Below are 16565 nucleotides of genomic sequence, written 5' to 3' on the forward strand. Positions count from 1 at the left end.
GTCTTTTGCCTTACAGAAGCTTTGCAACTTTATGAGGTCCCATTTGTCAATTCTTGATCTTAGAGCTGGTCAATGCTCTTATAAATATATTTGATACTATGAAATAAAATATGAATTTGATGATTGTACAAGTGTAGGTAGAAAATCCCTATTCCAGGAATAAGAAATTATATAAAATAATAAAATCAGATACACAGTCTAGATCTTCAAAGCACAGTATTTTATGTGAAGAAGATGACTAAATGGATTTTAAGAGTAGATTACATGCTATTGAAGTAAGCTTAATGAACTGGGGTCATTACAAGAGAAACCATTTGAATTATTTTTTAAAGCACTGGCAACTTTGTGTTAGTTTAACATCAAATAATCTAATATGTGGAAAATAAATGAGGCAAGTGAAAAGGTAAATACATGGTGAGTAACCATAAAAATATGAGAAAATTCATAAAAATATCCATGAATGACAACAGCAAAAGAGACAAGCTGACTGGCTGTATTAATATTAGAAATACTGGATTCAAATACAAGAAGCACATTGCTAAGAATGCTGAGGTGCATTTTACAATGGTAAAGAGAAGAGATTCGGTAGCAGATTCTGCTGATTGCCAAACTTCACCTGATAAAGGAAAGGATCATACTCCAGAAATCCCAAAGTATTAGTGAAGATGCCACTAATAATGATTAAGGTGATTTCGACCTGAATTTAATGAAAGGCAACCTATAAACTCCTGCCTTCTCAATATTGAATTGTAAAATGTATTTATGCTTTTCCTCTGATTTGCCTCCTGTAAGTCTCACATATGGGGTGCTTTGTTATTCTTTTCTTCTTAAAATTCCATTGGCCATCTTCTTCATCCTGCAAAGTAGAGTTAGATAAAATGCAGACCTCATTAGCATATTTTGGTGACCTTATCCTATTTAACTTTTATTAGCTAGTCATTTGGTAAACATTTACTGAGACCCTAATATATTCTGAGTATTTTCTTTTCTTTTCTAGGTAGAGGTGTAAGGTAGGGAACCATATAGCTCATGCTACCTTAAAATTCTATAGTGAAGAATGACCTTGATGCTCGCTTGATCTTGCTGGGTAGGAACCACCATGCTTTGTACTAAGTACTTTTCTGTATGAAAATGTACAACAGGGCATTAAACTCCAGGCATTAGGAAATGAGGTGAGAAAAAAAAATAGAGTATGCCAGATAGTGATAAATGCAATGGAAAAAATACGGAAGAATTAGGGAATGAATTTAAGAAGTACAAAAGACTTCACAGAAAAGATGTCACTTCTGACAGAAGAAAGAAAGGTATCACTTTTAAACAGATGAGAAAATTGTCTTGGGTAAGGAACTTTTAAAATAAGGTGAATATCTGCTAAGCATGTGAAGGAGGTAGGGTATCAGGAGTTGAAGGAAAATAATAGTTGCAGATGAAGGAGGAGGTAGTGGGGAATAACATCCTGTAGTATTCTGGATGTCTCTACATGCACTTGGGATTCCCCTTGTATGAGATAGGGAGTTAGGGAGGGGGGCAAGCGAGCACAGAAGAAAAAACCTGATACATTGTATGGCATCACTATGGCTGAAATGTGGAGATTAACTTTCTTATCACTTGAGATAACTAACAAAGAATTATTCAAGTCAGACAGAAAAACATTTGCAGATTTATTGGCCTGCCCTGAATGCTGGATTTATGTGTTAATGGCTTTTATATGCTCTGTTAGTGTTCCTTTGAGATATTCAGCAAGATCATTGACATTCAACCATTGAAAAAGACTGTTTTTAAAGTGTCATATATCTACTGAGTTACTATATAAAATAACTATTGTGTATTTTTGGTTAATGAAATAACAGACCAAACCAAGTATCCACTGAGCTGGGCAAAATAATATTTTCTTATTTTTCATTTTTCCAGATAACTTTAAAGACAGATGATCAATATAAATAAAAACTTTGTCTACAGTTTATTTATTTATGTTATAATTTTTCTGTCTTCAGGGGTTCTAGTAATTTTCCCAAGTGATTGATTTTCACCAGGGAAACCCAGAAGCCTGTCTTTTATCCAGTAACTTTCTTTACTTTTCATTAGTTTGAGAATTTTGTACAATGTATTCTGATCATAGTCACCCCTCTTCTTTAGCTCCTCTCAGACCTACCCATTCCCCTAGCTATGCAATGTTGTGTATTCTTCTTTTCCTCCAATCAAATCCAGTTGCTGCTGTCCATATACTTGTGAAAGTATGTTTTCACCTAGATCATGGTCAACCTACCAGAGTCAATGCCTTTAATGAAAATGGATTTTTGCTTTCTTAGAAGGTATCAATCACAATAGCTCTTTAGCTAGTGTGGGGACTTCACAGTCACCTCCCCACTCCAGAGTGGGATGCTTTTCTGGCTTGAGCTTGCCTTAATCTTAGGCATGTGCTATCACAACTGCTGTGTGAGCTTATAGCTGTAACTGTACTACTGGGTCTGGAAAATACATCATCCACCACCTCGGGATCTCACACTTTTCTGTTTCCTCTTCAATAATAATCTCTGAGCCTTGGAAGGAGGGGGTGTTAATGGAGTAACTTTTATTACAGCTATTAGCTTTTCTGTTTGTTCTTCTATAACAGGGCATGTCTTGTAATGGTTTTAACTTCTAGACATTCCTGCACTGACTGATTTCTTCTTAGCACTCTTTTGTCCTTTGCACCAGTCTGAAGCAGAAGCTAAAGTACCTAAATGAATCAGCTGATATGAAGATTTAATAAAGCAAGGACTTTTAATCAAAAGCATATGATTTATCTTTAACCTATTACAGGTAATCTGCTTTATGAATCATGTCAGTCCTGATTCTTTTTTTTTAACTAATTGAAAGCTAAAATAACATTATTATTATTATTATTATTATTATTATTATTATTATTATTATCATTTTTATAGTTAACTTTTTATTGGTTCCTTGTAAATTTCACATCATGCATCCCAATCCTACTCATCCTCCCCTTTCTCATAACTGCCCCCCACCCTTGCATATTTCCCCCAACAGAGAAAAATAATCTCATTGTGGACGCTATAGTTGTATCACAGTGTGTCCCACAGTATACCCTTTACCCACACTGCTTTGCTTGTGAATGTTCATTGCAATGACTTGTTAGTCTGGTACGAGGCCTCTGGCTTCTGCTACTCTATAAATACTGGAATCTCACTGGGACTCGCTCAGGTATCCTGTTGTTGCCCTGTGTCATAGAGATCCTGTACTTTTGAATCTGTAGGATGGGACCCTTTATTTACTCTTTTTATTCACTTTATTCACTGAATGTTCATTGATGGATTGGATGTTGGGGTGGGCCAATTCAAAGCCTGGATTGGTAGACTGATCTGGTCAGTCTACTGGCTCTGCTGCTCTTACATCCTGGAGGCCATCTCATTTACAACTCCTGCAATCAGGGCCAGCTCTACTCTGCTGCCCAGGTGAGGTGCAGGGCCTGCTCTCGCAAGTGTTGCATGCAGTGAAGCACATGGCCTGTTCTCCCACTCTCATGAACCCAGTGTTAGCTCTATTGCCTGCCAGAGATGACAAGGGAGGGGAAGAGGGCATTTCTCCCTCATTCTTTGCCATAGCCCAGCTGCCAAGAGTAGAGCTTGCTCTCTTGCACTTAGACTCAACTGCAGTTCCCATGTCCAGGGCCAGCTCCACCCTGCTCTCCAGGCAAGGTGCAGGGTCAGATCTCCTACTCTGATGACCTTGGGGCCAGCTCTCCTGCCTGCCATAGGTGATGGTGATAAGTGGTAATAGGAGTGGTACATCTCTTTCTTATCCATGTCAAGTGATGAGGCTAGCTTTCCCAGACTCATGTTCTCAGGGCTGGCTTGCTTGAGCCGCTATCAGAAGTCAGCTCAACTGTGGTGCTCAGATGAGCCGTAAGGCATGCTGTGCAGAGTATTGTAGATGGTGAAGGGCAGGGCCATTTCTCTTGCTCTCATGTCCCCAGGGCCAGGTCTCCCACCTGCTGTAGGTAGTGCAGAGTGAGAAGGGCAGAGGATTTCTTTCCTTCATCCATGCCACCACACAGGAGAGGAGTAGTAGGGCTCTCCCATGCTCCTTCTGTTTCCCTGTCCTGCTTTTAAGTAGCCTCTATTTCTTGTGCTCTTCTTGTGAGAGTTGAGCATATCCTCTCCCTGACGTATTTTATCAAATCTTTCTCTGATTTGTCACTTTTAAACACGGGTGCTTCCTTCAACACACTAACCTTACCTTCAGTGTTTGCATTCCAGCTGGATCATATAGACCTAGAAAGTCTCCAGATGTGATTCCTTGCCAAAGCAGCCTTGTTGCTGGATTAAAATTCCTCTATAATGTGATGATCCTGTTTTTGCTTTTGTTTTGTTAAATCTCCATACTAGTTTCCACAGTGGTTGAATCAGTGGTTCATACTTTTTTTTTGCATTTTTATCAATAATAAATAAGGTTCCAACATTCTTGATAACATTTTTAAAATTATCTTTAATCTTATTTTTACAGTCCAGTCATTATCACCCTCCTGGTCTGCCCTCCTACAGTTCCTTATCCCATTCCTCCTCCCCCACCTCCAAAAAGATGCCCCCCCCCACTGGACCAGGCCTCCCCACTCTCTGGGGCCTCAAGTCTCTCAAGGGTTAGGAGCATCTTCTCTCAGTGAGGCCATACCAGGCATGCTCTGACCCTCGGGGCATTCAGCAGGGACCTAGGTCAGGGAAGAGAAACTGAGGTAGGACAAGGGACACGAAGAATGAAAGCAAGACAGGTGTCTGATCACTTGAAACCTGATCTCTGAAAACTTTACTTCAGGGATGGCAATATAAGCATAAACAAGAGGAGGCTTCAAGGAGGGGGGTAAGAGCCCCAGTGGCTTTCCAAAGGCCAGGAGGCAATCTTCAGTCTCTGGAACCAGAGTCACAGTGCCCTCCACACCCACAAATATTCTTACTGTTAGACAACACATGTTCTCTCAGGGATGTATGTATAAGCTAGTAATTTTCCACAAGGCCATGGTTAAGGTTGTGACTCCCGGCACAGGCAGTCCTCTGGTGTGTATGTGTCAGGAGCCTGATACCAGCTAGTGTGTGCTACCTGGTTTGTGGTTCAGTGTTTGAGAGATCTTGGGGGTCAGGTTAGTTGAGACTACTGGTCTTCTTATGGGGTGGCCCTCCTCCACAACTTCTTTCAGCTTTTCCCTAATTCAACGACAGGGGGCCCCCACGTCAGACCATTGGTTGCGTATAAGTATCTGCTTCTGTCTCAGTCAGCTGCTTGTTGGGCTTCTCAGAGGGCAGCCATGCTAGGCTCCGGTCTGTAAGTACCTAATAGCATCAATAGTGTCAAGCCTCAGAGTCTCCCCTTGAGATGGATCCCAAGTTGGGCCTGCTACTGGACCTCATTTCCCTCAGGCTTTTCTCCATTTTTGCCTCTGGAGTTCTCTTAGACAGGAGCAATTCAAGGTCAGATTTTTTTTGACTGGGATGGCAAGCCCATCTCTCCACTTGAAGCCCTATCTTTCTACTAGAGATGGACACTACAAGTTCCCTCTCCCTACTGTTGGGCATTTCATCTCAAAGGGCCCTCCTTTGAGTCCTGAGAGTCTCCCATTATGACTCCTGACAAAGGAGATCATGAAAACTGCATTAAGCAACATAAGCCAGACTCAAAGACAAATGTTGTGTGTGTGTGTGTGTGTGTGTATGTATGTATATATATATATATATACATATATATATATATATATATATGGTGTGTGTGTCTTTATATGTCAAAAGCCAAACACGAACAAAAAAATCTTAAGTGTGAGGAGTGAGGGGGGGAAAAAGGAGAAACAAATGAACTACAAGTGACATGAAAGCAGAAGAGAGACCATGATAGAGGAAAGATACCAAGAGGGACATTAGAGGGAAGTCAAGAAAGAGAATGAATGAAAAGCAAAGGATGTATGAAAATTCTATAACAAATCCCATTATTTTACATGCTTTAAATACTAGTAAAAAAACAAATAGAAAAACTTGTAAGATATGGTGAGCTTGGAGATAAGTCTTGGAGAAAGAAAAAATTTTAAAGTGTACGACATCTGATTTTGGTGAAGGAGGTAGCAAAGTGAAGGACAGGATCTTGATGAACATAGTGAGTGCTTATAATAGCCACACATAGTGTTGGACAAGGAGCTGTTGAGAGACAACTAGAAGGGTTGCTGGGCAGTTCTAAAATCCTAGAAGAGGTTGGAATCCTGTGGCCTTCTCATCCGGTGATAGCCCTGTGGCCTTCTCATCCGGTGATAGCCCTGTGGCCTTCTCATCCGGTGATAGCCCTGTGGCCTTCTCATCTGGTGATAGCCCTGTGGCCTTCTCATCCGGTGATAGCCTTTCCTGTTACTCCTGCTTGCTTTCTCTTCATTTACAGTCTGATCAGGAAGTGATTTTCCAGTAAATTTAAAGTCTTATTTTAGGCAACAAGAAAAATAAAGCCTTGTTTTTCTAGCAGCTAAGGTAAATTTGCTTGCAGTTTTAGGCTCAAATAAAATTAATTGGTATTCTCATGGAAGTACCACATGTTCCTTACTATAAAGGTGGAGAATAACAAAGAAGGCAGAGCAATATTTCGCACTGAGGAGTGGTTGCCGATGTGGTATTGTTTATTTGGATACTTTCCCTAGACATGGTTACCTGTGTGTGCTTTCCTTACTTTAGAGTGGGGTTAATTGTATGTAAAGTGTTTACATGTTGCTCTTTTGAACCTCTTAAGCTATATAATTGTTTCTTTTTTTGTCATAAACACAATTTAGTCATTGAAATAATTTTTCAATGCAAAAAAGCACCAAGATGGAAACAAATCTTTTGTAATGCTATCACACTGAGATAATGATCCAGCTGCTAAGAATTCTGACAAGGGCTTTCATGTTACACTTCAGAAAACATTCCCAGGCACATTTCCACTAATATGTGATCCCAGCTCTTTCTCCACACTGAATTTGAACACCCTCTGCCATAGCTAAACTTTGCCCAGAGAATTGCATATCAGTACAACCAGTACAAACCAGCTAACGGCCCCCATTGACAGAGATAATCACTCAGTAAAATACTTGCAAACAGAATCCAAGAAGCCATCAAAAAAGATCATCCATCATGATTAAATAAGCTTAATCTCAGAGATTCAGGCACTGTTCAAAATACATAAATTGACAAGTCTAATCTATCATATAAATAAACTGAAAGACAAAACCATATGATAATCTCATTGGAAGCAGAAAACCTTTGACAAAATCCAACACCCCTTCAAAATTAAAGTCCTAGGGTGTTGATGCGTACAGGGGATACACCTCAACATAATAAGGGCAGTTTTCAGCAATTCCATAGCCAACATCAACTTAAATGGAACAAAACACAAAACAATTCCACTAAGATCAGGAACAAGAAGAAGTTGCCCACTCCGTTTACATCCATTCAATATAGTACTTGAAGTCTTATCTAGAGGAATTAGACAACTGAAGAAGATCAAGACAATACAAGTTGGGAAGAAAGGAGCCAAATTATCTTTTGACTATATGATCAAGTAAATAAATGACCCTAGGAGATGCAAAATTAACTCTCTCTCTCTCTCTCCCTCCCTCTCTCTCTCTCTCTCTCTCTCTCTCTCACACACACACACACACACACACATAATCAACATCCTTTTTATATATAAAGTTTATCCCTGTATACAGACTGAAAAATAAATCAAGGAGATACACTTTTCACAATAGCCTCATATAATATAAAACATCTTACAGTGAAATTAAGCAAGTGAAAAATCTGTGTGATAAAAATTTAAGACATTGAATAAAAAAATTGAAGTAGATATCAGAAGATAGAATGATCTCCCATGCTCATGGATCAGTATGGTTAATATAGTAAAAATGGCCATGTTAAAAGCAATCCACTGATTCAATGCAATCTCCAACAAAATTCATTACAGATCTTGAAAGAACAAATTTCAGATTTATATGGAAACACATACACACACACACACACACACACACACACACACACACACAAACACAAACACACACATATCAGGGTAGTTAAAACTATCCTGAGTACTAAAAGAACTGTTGGAGGTATTACTTTCCTTCAATTCAAATTGTATTATAAAGCTACAGTAATAAAACCAGTATGGTATTGGCACAAAAACAGACATGTCAATGAAATCGAATTGAAGACCCACACATTGTGACTACCTGATTTTGGATAAGAAAGCCAGAAGTACTAAAGAAAGCAGCTTCAACAATGGCATTCCAACTAGACAGATGCATGTAGAAGAATTCAAATAGATCCATTTTTATCTTTGGATAAGAAAGTCAGAAATGCACATTAGATTAAAAAGAGCATCTTCAACAAATGGTGGTGTTCCAAATGGATAGATGCATGTAAGAAGAGCTTATCAAACTGCAGAAAACCCAACTTCAAATGGATAAAAGAATTCAACATAAAACCAAAAACACTGAAACTGGTAGCCAAGAAAGTGGAGAATAGCCTTGAACTCATTGGCACAGAAAAGAACTTTCTGAACAGAACACTGTTAGCACAGGCACTAAGATCAACGAATAATAAATGTGACCTCTGAAACTGAAGAGTTTACACAGCAAAGAACACAATCATTTGGCTAAAGTTGCAGTTTACAGAATAGGAAAAGTTCAACTATACATCCAATAGAGGGCTAATATTAAAAATATATAAAGAAATACAAATCTAGATATTAAGAAAAAATCCAGTTAAAAATGGGGTCAGATCTAAATAGAGTTTAGTGTTTTGATGGGATTCCTGCGTGTGTGAATTGTGGAGGGGAGGATGCTCTCTGTATCTGTATCTATTTCTTGTCTCTTTTTTGGGGCTTTTTTCCTTGTTTTGTCCTGTTCTGATTGTTAGTTTTTGGGTTTTTAAATATTATATTTTTTTATTATCCCTTAGAAGCTTGTTTGTTTTCTAATGAGAGACAGGAATATATCTGATATATCTGACATAAATACATCCATACACACATACACACACACACATATATACACACATGTACATGTACATATACACATACATACATACACACATATACACACACATATATATACACACATGTACATGTACATATACACATACATACATACACACACACACATATACACACATGTACATGTACATATACACATACATACATACACACATATACACACACACATATACACACATGTACATGTACATATACACGTACATACATACACACATATACACACACACATATACACACATGTACATGTACATATACACGTACATACATACACACATATACACACACACACATATATACACACATGTACATGTACATATACACATACATCCATACACACATATACATACACACACATATACAAACATGTACATGTACATATACACATACATACATACACACGTGTGTATGTATATGTGGATCTGGAAGGGAGGGTATGTTGGGAAGAACAGGGAGGAGATGGAGGAAATCTATAGTATATGAGAAAAAAAGCTATCTTCAATAAAAAGGCTAGAAATGGAGTGTAGAGAGAAGTTTGAAGCCTGTTAGCTTGTATCATACAATGCTTATGTATGTTCATTTGAAATACACTGTCATCACGAACATAGAAACTATTCTTTCTTCATTGCTCTTGCTTCATACCTCACAGCTGGCTTCAGTCAATTATCACATCCCCACCCCCCATCAGGTGTGGACCTAGGAGCGAATGGGGAATAAGTTTTGGAGCAGTGTAATAATCTCAAACACCAGGAGTATTTTCTGTATGTATCAAACAGTATTCTAAGTGGTTCACATAAATTAATTTTATATAATTACTCCTTAATATTAATTTATTAATATTAAGAAATATTAATTTATTATATAAAATTAATTTATAATCAATTACATGCAAATAGCTATTCTCTTTGAACTCTTTAACATTTGTAACTGATTTTTTTCTCATTAAAGCAAGTTATATTGCTGTAATATCTAGTTGCAAAGATAGCTAAGATGTTTATCTTTAGCTGGTTTTTACTTTTTACTTTTTACTTTTTTTTTAAAAGCCCTGGGAACTGACCCAGGGATTTGAACCTATGATAAAGCCAAGTGCTCTATCACTGAGATACATCCCTATCTCTTATATCATTGGCCATGATCCCTATGGGTCATGATCTCTTTGGTGGTCTCATATCAGATATTCTGCATATCAGATATTTACATTATCATTCATAACAGCAGCAAATTTAGACTTATGAGATAACAATGTAAGAACTTCATTATTGGAGTCACTACAACATGAGGAATTGTGTTAAAGGGTCACAGCATTAGAAGGGTTGAGAACTCTTACCTTAGATTATTTTCTTGACATTGCTTATGATTTGATTAGGACCATTTAATTCTCATTCATACCTTAAATCCAACATTGAACCTTGGTTACACATTCCTTGCGAATTCTGTTTAGCCTCTAATTCTTTGGTCAGAGCTTCTGCTCTTCACTGGACTGTGGGTTCATCACATGTTCTGCCTTCTGTCTTTAGGTTTTCTAACATTATTATCTCATCTTCTCAATTTTTATGATATGGCCATCTGTTGCAGGTCTTCCTTGTTCTTGCAAACTTCCAGATTCTTTTAACACAACTTTACTCCTGCATCTTTAAGATTGTAAATAGTTCTTTTAAATCTTTAAACATTTTTAGTTCACATAGAAAGCAATGAGTTTAATTGTGATGCAGTTTTTTTACTCTCATATATATGTATCATTATATTTTATCCCTAATTACCCCTACTTCCCTCCTCTGCCCCTTATCTTTTGTTCCCTTTCTTTCTTTCTTTCTTTCTTTCTTTCTTTCTTTCTTTCTTTCTTTCTTTCTTCCTTTCTTTCTTTCCTTCTTTCTTTCCTTCCTCCTCTCCTTCCCTCCCCCAACTCCTCTTCCCTTCTTCATTCATTAATTTTTAATTTTTTCCTGGTGGGTCTTATGTGGTGCACATAGGACTCCAACTCACCCCAGAGATGAGGCTGGCCTTGAACTCCTAAGCTCTTCTGTCTTCTTTCATCTTCTTGGTGCTGAAATTTCTGGGTTCTACTACTACACTCAACTTTCCTCTTATCTCTTGCTGACCCATCCCCACAAATAGTCCTTCTTTCTGTTTTCACATCACATATCCTCATTGCTATGTCTGCTCTCCATCCCTTCTTCCTGTAGGCTTTTTCTGTCTCTCTCATATTCCCTGTTCTACTTTTGTGTCATGTGTATATTTAAAAGTAAATTCCAAAACAATCATTTTTGCCCTTCTATCTTACTTTGTTTAAAATGATCTCCATTTTCATCATTTCTCTTTCAAATATTATAATTTTATTCTTCTTTATGGCCCAGTAAAGCCTTGGCTGGCTATCATCTTTGCTATTGTGTAGTGCTGTACATAGGGACTTTTAAGTATCTCTATGGTATGCTGGCTTACCATCCTTTGAGTCTTTAACCAAGAGAGATACAGCTGTATAATATGGCAGTGTTTTATTTTTTATGTAGTTTGAGGAATATCTATACTGTTTCCATAGTGACTACAGCAGTTATGTTATCACTGTATGAGGGGGCTCTTTCTCCATATCCTTGCCATCTTTGTTATTTGCATCAATATCAGCCCTTATGACTCTGTTGAAATAGAATCTCTATATAGTTTCAATTTGTGTTTTCCTGGTGGTTAAGGGTATTGACTTTTATCCTTTGGTTACCAACTTATGAGTCTCTTTTTCAGTGATCTGGGTTTCATGGAGACAGCAGATGTTTGCATATTGTAGTTTAATCCAATGAGCTAGATTGTAACTTTTAGTTGAATAGTTAAGAAAGTTTATGTTTAGGGCTATAATTAAAAGTAATTTGCTAATTTTTATAGTTTGGTAGAAACTTTTCTGGTTGTCTAGATTATCATTTTTTGTTTTCTTTCTCTTGATTAAATAAAAATGAAAGGCCATGAAATAGGGTGGGGGGGATAGAAGGTGGGTTCAGGATGATTGACAGAGGGGCAAATATGGTCAAAACATATTGTATGAAATTCTCATAGAATTAATAAGATACAAAAATAAAAAAGCATATTAAAAACTAAATAAATAAATTGAGAAAAATGATCAAATGACCCCACCATTAACAAGAAAACAATTAAACAAACAAACAAATAGGAAAACAGAATGGTCAAGAATATTATGGGAAGGAAAGGGAGTTTAGAAAGGCAAATATCAAAAACTTTTTACTGTGTAGGCAGGTTTTTAATTAAATTTAACTAAATTTAATTAAATTCTCTGACATGCATGATGACAAAAAATAGGAATCTAAGTATTGCCTAAAATACATAACTAAAGAAAACTAGGAAATTAACTTTTTGTTTTAAGAAAATAATTTGGATAGTCATTTTGCTAGGCAAATTCTAACCACTTGTCTTAAAGCTAGACTGATATTGTTTCAATAGGTAACAATATAAACTTTTAAGAACTATGTTTTAAAAATAGAAAATATTATACTCATAAAAGTAAAGATTTGCTTATAGAATGTATTGCTTGTATGTACATATATATGTATATATAGGCATGTATGTATGTGTATACATGTATATAAATGTATATGTATACATGTATATATGTATAGGAATATATGTATATATTTCTATATAATGTGTATCAAATATACATACAACATACTTATATATTAATTCTGAAGAGGGACATGGATATGATTTATATTTTAATGTTTAATGAGTAAAACATTTTCATTCTTGCTATTTTTGATTTCTATCTAACATGGAGGTGTCATATTTTGTGTAGTTCAAAATACTCTTCTACAGACACTAAGGGCTGCGTCTTTTCTGTGACCACAAAGCTGCTTGTGGGAAATGGAAAACGCTTCTGCTTTTTGTGTTGTTTTCCTGACCCTATCATGCAGGCCTCGGTTTTCCTGATCTCTCTTCATTTCTGTACTTCTCACCTAAATTCCTTGCTGTACCTGCACACTCAAGTGTGTTCCCAGGCCAGGGCCATGACATTTTCCCTGCCCTCTCCCTTCCCACCTTGTTCAGGTACTTCAATATCTTCCTTCTGAGGAAGACTCCACTAGTCATGTTATTTCATAGTGCTCCTTAAAAATCCTTTCAAGTCATTTTATATTATTTCTAGAAGAAGGTTTTATTTTGGTTCAGAGATTTTTCTTCCAAGATATTGCTTTTCGCCTAAGGTGAGGGTAGAAGCATCATGGCAGGGTCCTGTGTAGTGGAAGAAGCTGTTTGCCTCACAGCAGGTGGGAAACAGAGGTGAGGGAACAGGGAAAAAGTCTACTCTTCCAAGGAGTGTACCAATGGATACTTCCTCTACCTATGACCCACACTCTGGTCAGCTCTTCCTTGCCAGTGGATTCTTGAGGACAGGCACTTTGTTTACTCCTTATGTTTTGAATCCTTATGATAAAGGAAATAAACTTGTCTACTGCCTTAGGTTTACATTTTATAAATTGTTTTGACAAAAGATAATAACAGGAGAAAAAGCAAACAAATCCGTGAACATAGATATTTCCAATCTACACAGGAGAATACACACACACACACACACACACACACACACACACACACACACATATATCCTCATATATAAACCATAACATAAAACATCTTAGCCAAGAAAAACAGACCTGCTCAAAACTGAGATGGCCAAACAAAGAGGTCTGTGGTCTTTGAGGATATGTAATCTGGGATGGGAAATCCATGAGAAAATAGCAGCAGAAAGGAACAGATTAAGTAAGGTTTGTCACATAGATTCTTCTGTTGCATCTATGGGCTAAGAGTCTAGAGTTGGCATCTACAAGTAAAAATCATCCTGATTTTTTTCCCTATTGATAGGATGAGGGCAGAATACTTCTTCTTTTTATCAGTTGCCTTTAGCTCAAAATAATCCTCATGTCAACAAGACAGATTTTACGATGCACACTCTGAGCCTCAGCACACAAAATATTTTCTTCCTTTGTAGTGGTTCTATAAAAGAAATGAAAGTACTGAAGAAGAATATATTTTTCATTGGATTTGGTAAACATTTATGTACTAAATTTCTTTTTGGTCAGTAACCATCAGTAAAGAAATGATTGCCATGCAGTGGTGGTGTACACCTTTAATCCCAGCACTTAAGAGGCGAGGCCAGCCTGGTCTACAGAGTGAGTTCCAGGACAGCCACGGCTATACAGAGAAACCCCGTCACAAAAAAAAAAAAAAAGAAGGAAATGATTAAGCACATAAAAGTTACTATAAAAGACTGAGCTGGTTGGTGGTTTGAAGTTACAGCATCAAACAAGGCCAACCAGCTTCTAAAAATGGACACATCTTTCATTAGGCTCATATTATGAGTCTGTTTACAAAGAATTCATATTTGATTTATTCATTGCTCCTAATACCATTCTTGAAATTTTCATTTCAGTTCCTTGCAAAAACAATCACATCCTTAACTCAGTCTCTAGTATGAAAATAGGTCACTGTGATAGGTCTGTCAGAATACAAATGTGTGGGGAATTGATATCTGAAGCTAGATCTGACTTGGCTGAGCTCTCATTGTGAAAATATTATAGAGCAATCTGTCTTACCATTAAATCTCTCTCTCTCTCCCTCTCCCTCTCTCTCTCTTTCATAATAGACTGCTATTCAGAACTGCCAGGCAAGGGGGTTGGGAAATCTTAGACATAGATCTATTAGGGTATGAATATATATTGTTAGAATATTTCTTGACTTTTTTATAAGAAAGAAAACAAAGCAAGTTTTCTAATTAAAAAAAAATGTTATTCTATGAAAGATTGAAGTACTCTCAGATGGATCTCCAAAGCTTTAGGCTAAGGCCTGTCATCTGTAGCTAAGACATAGGAAGTTCTAAGATTGAGGTAGGACTTCAGAAAGGGAAGAGGTTGTCACAAGAAAAGAAGTGGGTCATTTTGAGTGACATTCTAGACTTAGCAAACTGTGAGGAAGTCGAAGCCAGGCCTGACATTTGGCAATGATGTGTAGGGAGGTCGGAGGAAGTGCTGCATTATCCAGTTGAAAGATGTCAACTAACTCCTAAGGCAGTTGCAGAATTTGGAAAGAATAATGTAATTTGTGGTAGTTATCTATGATAAAGGAATACAGTTTGTAATACTCTTAAAGGATTTTAGGATTGAGAATGGAGTAATTAACAATGGTAAGGAGGCTGCCCACAAAGGATAGGGCCCAAAAGGATTTGTGTCAGAGAGACAGTGGTGGGAGTAAGAGGAAGGAGCAAGTTCTAGAGGAAGAATTCTCCATGGAACCTTCCAGAGGAGACCTAGGGAGTAAATGGCACAACATGATTTGGGACACTGTCTTTTCTGTTCTGATGTCTAACAGTCATGTAACTAAGTTATGATGAGGAGATTAAAGGCAAGAGACAGGTTGCAGAATTATATTCTCTTTATTTAGAAGGTTGAGGTATACTTTGATATGTAAGGGCAAACATGAATGGAGCTGTGAAACCTACCTACTCATCTTGTAGCCAATGAGGGCTTTTGATCTTACTTGCTAATTTCATGCCTATAAACTATAGAGGGGTGGTTGAGGTAGACTGGCTTGAAGAATTTTTGATTTGATCTATTGTTGAACTTCTCTCTCATATTTAATAAAGAGAGCATTATAAAAGGTTATTGGTTATCTTTGGTGGCTTAAGAAGATCATATAACTTCTCCATATCTTACCTGTTCCCAAAGGTAAGATAATGTGAATGCTTTGAAGATTCATCTCCTTTTAGATTCTGAGAATTGAATCCAAGGCTTTGCACATACTAAACATGGGCTCTATTACTGATTTAGTGTAGAGTCCCTGCTTTGAGAGTTTTTTTTTTATATAAGAACAAATTGAGCAGTGCTGAACATTGTTTTTGTTACCCTGGTATAACTGATTACAGAAAAATTCCACAATAGATGGGATTTTTCAAAAATAGATTTGTTTCTCTCTCTCTCTCTCTCTACACTTTTCTGAACATTAGTGATGATCTTCCTGTAAGCTAGTACAGTCAGGCTTCAAAGATCCATAAGTCAGCTGTGTAGGAAAAGATAGAATCAAGACATGGACTAAAGCAAGGGATTTTCTTCAAACTCATTGTCTTGTCTATGATGCTTCAGCCTTCATGACTTTTTTTGGAAATGGTGCCAGGTGCAATATTTGTGTGTGTGAGAATCCAAATATCCAGAGGCTTTATAAACTGTACTGTACAGCTCTAGAATACCAATTGCTAGCTCCCTATCTTTTATCTTAGCTTTAGCCATTTCATCCTTTATCCTTCTATTCAGACAGCCTTTTACTGGTATTGGGTTATTATATTTTTTTCTTTCTGTAAATTGGTGCAGGTGTGTTGGTTATTGATAAGTATAAAGGATGATTTGATAGAAATTGTTAGGATTAATTTTTCTATTCTTCTTATTTCAGAGAATCCTATTATTTAAAACACTTGTTTGTTCTTCTCTGGAAAATTCAAACCTTCCCTTGTGTTTTTAAACCATCTGCATGGTGAC

The 16565-nt window shown here is 37.0% G+C and overlaps 1 protein-coding gene across 5 annotated transcripts in view; it reads left to right on the plus strand.

Moving 5' to 3' along the window:
- The window catches only part of Dlg2 (discs large MAGUK scaffold protein 2), a 1953494-nt gene that overhangs the window by 315709 nt on the left and 1621220 nt on the right, over nucleotides 1-16565 (plus strand). The window lies entirely within an intron of this gene.

Source organism: Mastomys coucha, unplaced genomic scaffold, assembly GCF_008632895.1.
Source record: "Mastomys coucha isolate ucsf_1 unplaced genomic scaffold, UCSF_Mcou_1 pScaffold21, whole genome shotgun sequence".
Taxonomy (NCBI): Eukaryota; Metazoa; Chordata; class Mammalia; order Rodentia; family Muridae; genus Mastomys; species Mastomys coucha.